Genomic DNA, 5,431 nt, shown 5'->3' with positions numbered 1-5,431 from the left:
CACAAAGAGAGAGGCAGAGCAGAAACCAGCATAAAGATAGATGCAGACAGAGAGGGACAGAACTACAGAGACAGAGGAATAACAAATTAGAGACAGAGACCCAAAGAGAGGTACCCCTGCCTCTGTAAAGCTGAGTGTGTCATTGCCTTGTTTGAAAACCTCAGTGGCGCATGAACTCTGTGCCTGTGAACTTGACCGACACCACCCTTTATGATCCACCCCAGACTCATCACTTCCACACTGTATTCTCATGCTGTTTCTCTGCCATCCCAGGCCTTTTCTCACTTTCAGGTCATGCACAAGCTGTCTGTCCCCTCTGCCTGGGATGCCCTTCAGCCCCCAGCCTCGCTTCTCTGTGTCTCTGTCTCTTTCCTTCTTGGGTCTGTCTCACTGTTTTTCCTAATTGGCAGTGCCCCCACAAATTGCAACCCAGAGAAGCTCGGGCTTGTTATGAAACATGGAGCCCAGCAGATTCCAAAGCTCCTCCTGAAGTTGGCCCAAACACACCTCCTCGCTCAGCAGGCAGAGGCGTCTGCCAGTGCCAGAGGACAAACTCCCTGGGGAAAGACACTTAATCTGCAGCACAGATACATCCAGTCAACCCTGGAGGAAGGCCTGAGAAATACATCAACCAGGCAGCGGAGCAGAGGCTGAAGAAGGAGCAGTGTTCCTGCCCCACTCTCTGCTTCTGGAAAGCCGAGCCCAGGCGTCAGTGGTCACCAGCCACAGCTACAGCTTGGCTTCCGGAGGGCGAGGCTGACATAAAGCTCTGAGAGCTACTGAGCTGTTTTTAAATGATTTGCCATTAATTTTCTGGTTTTGTAACAGCTTTCAAGATGAAAGATCAGCTGGGTGACTTCAAAGGCTGTATTTCACTGGCATTAATGCTAACTCAACCCACAAGCCACCACCTCCTTTTAATCCCTTGGATTTTCGCCTGTTCCAACAAAGAGCAGTCCCGACAGACTTCTGCGGACAGTCAAGTCCCCTCCACAGCAGATCTATTTGCATCTTTGTTCCTTGCAGCCCAACCTGTCTCAGTTTTGGCTCCAGGCAAGATGTATCAGAAGGTTCCTAATGGTCAAACGTCTGTTCCCTTCTCTTGGGGACCAGACCAGCTCAATTCACCTTCCTTGTGTCCCTCTCCATGGAGATCTCTCCAAAGCATAGGAATGACTGACCTTCTCCCTGCTCAAATGCCTTCCCTGGCCCCTGTCTGCCACTCTGTCCAGCTGGTCATCCATGGGGACACGGCTAAGCAGAATTCTTCACTGCACTGTCTGTGCTCTCTTACGTACCTCTGAGGCCATGCACACACCGTCCCCTCTGCCTGGGATGCCCTCCAGCCCCCATCCTTGCTTCCACCTCCCTCAGTTCATGCTTCTGTGTTAGCATGCACACTATTCAACTGTAATTTCTTGGTGTGTTTCTCTTCCATCAGCCTGGAACCCACAGAGTCATGCTCTACAAACATTTGTTGAGTGGATGCATGCATGGATAGATAGACAGATGGAGGGAGGGATGAATGATACACAAGTAATTACCAATCCCAGGCCATATGGTGAGGCATGCCGAGTGACTGCTACCGCCAGTCACCAGCCCTGCAGCTGCTGAAAGGTGCAAGGAGATACTGCTGGCTGCAAAGTCCAGCTCCTGGCTCCAAGGCTGGCTCAGCTTCTTCTGACTCAATTCACTAAACAAGAGTTCTGAACCTGGACCCCTAGAAGGTCCACAGATACAATTCAGGGGTGTCTATGAGCTTGGATAAGGACAGCTGTCTCAGGCCACAAAGCACAGTAATATCAGTAGTACTTTGAACCCAAGAAAAATTACAAATAATTTTAGATCCCATTACAGCTGTCACAGATGTCTCAGAGTATCATCTACGTTCATCCGTGCTTTGATATTACAATCATGTTGGCTGCTGTTAGATATGGATTTCTGCTGCCTTATCTGTGAACCTGAAAAAAAGGAACATGCGTTACTATATTACAAATATGTTTAACTACAACATTTTTACGTCTCTTTTCCAACAAAATTGGTTTCTTTTGTTAAGTGTCCGTATTTTATTTTACATACTTACCTTTTGTAAGTTCTGCATTTTATTTTATTTTTTGAGATGGAGTCTCGCTTTGTCACCCAGGCTGGAGTGCAGTGACGCAATCTCAGCTCACTGCAACCTCCGCCTCCCAGGTTCAAGCAATTCTCCTGCCTCAGCCTCCTCAGTAGCTGAAACTACAGGTGCCCACCACCACACCGGACTAATTTCTGTATTTTCAGGAAAGATGGGGTTTTGTCATGTTGGCCAGGCTGGTCTCAAACTCCTGACCTCAGGTGATCCAACCGCCTCAATCTCCCAAAGTGCTGGGATTATAGGGGTAAGCCACCACGCCTGGCCAGTTCTGTATTTTAATCTATTCACTTATTACTCTGAGAAGGGGTCCATGGGCTTTAGCATATAATGGTCAGAGGCCCATTGTATGGTTAAGAATGCCCTCAACCCAGCGATGGTTAAGCGATGGTTAAGAATGCCCTCAACCCAGCACTTTGGGAGGCCGAGATGGGTGGATCACGAGCTCAAGAGATCGAGACCATCCATGGTGAAACCCCGTCTCTACTAAAAATACAAAAAATTAGCTGGGCATGGTGGCGCGTGCCTGTAATCCCAGCTACTCAGGAGGCTGAGGCAGGAGAATTGCCTGAACCCAGGAGGCGGAGGTTGCGGTGAGCCAAGATCGCGCCATTTCACTCCAGCCTGGGTAACAAGAGCGAAACTCCGTCTCAAAAAAAAAAAAAAAAGAATGCCCTCAAGCAGATGGAAATGGCAGAGCCCGGAGTGTCTGTGATGCCCAAGAAGAGAGGGAAAGCCTCTGCCTAGACTGCTGCGGCTGGTAGACAGCCTGTTGCCCACTCCTTCCCTGAGCCCAGTGCATAGAAGCCCAGTGTCCCTGAGGGGGAACGTGGAAGGAGGATTGTGCCCATCTCTCAGCACTCCCTGAGAAGGGCCAGGCTTCCAGGAGATGTTACTCTTCCTCATCAGCACCCACACCCTGCTCCAGATGGCAGGAATCCTTTCAGCAGAAGCTTAGAGGGATCTAATTTTCAAAAGAGACACTCATCCGAGCCCACCCACCTCGCCTCAAAATTTCAAGGTATTTACATACGTGTCTCTTGGGGCTATTAGCCAAAGCTTGGCACAAGTGTGCAGAGAACACAAAGAAAATTATAGGTGGGCTAGGGCCATCAGACCTGGAATTGGCATGGCTACCATGGTGTCTGGATGCTGTGCTCTGCCACGCAGAGTCCCCCACAGGATCCAGGGACTCATTCTCACAGCTGCCGGGACTTTTGGCTGCTGAGGAGATTGGCGATGCCCTGGAGGAGCGAGCTGGGGTATCACCATCAATGCAGCCCATGTAGAGTACAGCACTGCAGCCCGCCGCTCTGCCCACACAGACTGCCAGGGTCATACAGATTATGTTAGGAATATGCTCATGGCCGGGTATGGTGGCTCACGCCTGTAATCCCAGCAGTTTGGGTGGCTGAGGTGGGCAGATCACCTGAGGTTGGGAGTTCGAAACCAGTCTAACCAACATGGAGAAATCCCGTCTCTACTAAAAATATAAAATTAGCCAGGCGTGGTGGTGCATGCCTGTAATCCCAACTACTCAGGAGGCTGAAGCAGGAGAATTGCTTGAACCCAGGAGGCGGAGGTTGCAGTGAGCCAAGATCGCACCATTGTACTCCAGTCTGGGCAACAAGAGCGAAACTGTCTCAAAAACAAAAAAAGAAAAAGAATATGATCAAGGCACCACACCCCTTGACAGCTGCATCCTGGCGGTAGCAGCCAATGACAGCCGCATGCCCCAGACCCGAGAACACTTCTTACTGGCCAGACAGATTGGGGTGGAGCATGTGGTAGTGTGTGTGAACAAGGCTGACGCTGTCCAGGACTCAGATGGTGGAGCCGGTGGAGCTGCTGGAGATCCGGGAGCTGCTCCCCAAGTTTGGCTATAAAGGGGAGGAGACCCCACTCATTGTAGGCTCTGCTCTCTGTGCCCTTGAGGATTGGGACCCTGACTTAGGCCTGACTTAGGCCTGAAGTCTGTGCAGAAGCTTCTGGATGCTGTGGACACTTACATCCCAGTGCCTACCCGGGACCCGGAGAAGCCTTTCCTGCTGCCCATGGAGTCAGGGTACTCCATCCCTGGCCATGGCTCTGCGGCAACAGGTATGTTAGAACGTGGCATTTTAAAGAAGGGAGATGACTGTGAGCTTCTGGGACACAGTAAGAGCATCTGCACTGTGGTGACCAGCACTGAGATGGTCCTCAAGAGCCTAGAGAGGGCCAAGGCTGGAGATAACCTCAGGGGCCTGGTCTGAGGCTTGAAGAGGGAGGACCTATGGTCCGCCTGGTCGTGGTCAAGCAGGTTCCCTCCAGCTCTTTCCCAAGGTGGAGGCCCAGGTTTACATCCTCAGCAAGGAGAAAGGTGGCCACCACAGCCCTTTGTGTCCCAGTACATCCTATCATGTTCTCCCTAACTTAGGACATGGCCTGTCGGGTTATCCTGCCCCCAGAGAGGAGCTTGCTATGCCCAGGAAGACCTGAAGCTCAACCTAATCTTTCAGCAGCCAATGATCTTAGAGAAAGGCCAGCATGTCACCCTTCGAGATGGCAACGGGACCATCAGCACCAGTCTAGTCACTGACACGCCGGCCATGACTGAGGAGGAGAAGAACATCAAGTGGGCTTGAGTGTGCAGACTTCTGTTCAGGTTTCCCTGCACCGGCCAGGGTCCCTCCTGCTTCCAGTGCCCCCTTGGGGCACAGGCTGCAACCCCGAAGAGGGCAGCTAGACGGACACTTTCCCTGGCTGGAAGGGTTGGCCTGCCTGGCTTGGGAGGTCCACTGTGAATAGTAAGACCAAAAAAAGCCACTTTAAACATGGTCTTCCCTCTCTGTGTGTCTGTGTCTTAATCTCCTCCTCTTACAAGGACACCAGTCATTGGATTAGGGCCCAACCTAATGGTTTCATTTTACCTAAATCACCTCTTTAAGGATCCCGTCTCCAAATATGTTCTGAGGTGCTGGGGTCAGGACTTCAACATACGAATCTGGAAGGGGGAATTCAGCACACAGCAAGCCTGTATTTCCCAGCCTCCCTCCATGCAGCTAGGTGTGGCTGTGTAATGAACTCAGCCCTATGACATATGTGCAGAAGTGCTGTCAGTTTCCTGAAGTCGAGCCACTTGCCCCATACTTCCCAGTGGCTGGAACCACTGTCTTAGACAGAGGGGAGCTGTATGCTAGGCTGGTGGGGTGGATGCTAACCTGGGCCCGTGAACCGCTTCATGGAGCAGAACCTCCTGTCCATTCTGGATTGTCACCGTCATAGGAACAGAATCTCCATGGCACAAAACAGGAAGCATTC

At 51.3% G+C, this 5,431-nt stretch overlaps 1 pseudogene; it reads left to right on the top strand.

Moving 5' to 3' along the window:
• The first annotated feature begins 1,568 nt into the window (after positions 1–1,568).
• Positions 1,569–5,010, top strand: LOC100391493 (elongation factor Tu, mitochondrial-like; annotated as a pseudogene).
• Positions 5,011–5,431: the final 421 nt, after the last annotated feature.

Source organism: Callithrix jacchus, chromosome 8 (assembly GCF_049354715.1).
Source record: "Callithrix jacchus isolate 240 chromosome 8, calJac240_pri, whole genome shotgun sequence".
In the NCBI taxonomy this organism is placed as follows: Eukaryota; Metazoa; Chordata; class Mammalia; order Primates; family Cebidae; genus Callithrix; species Callithrix jacchus.
This window is presented reverse-complemented; position numbering and strand designations above follow the sequence as displayed.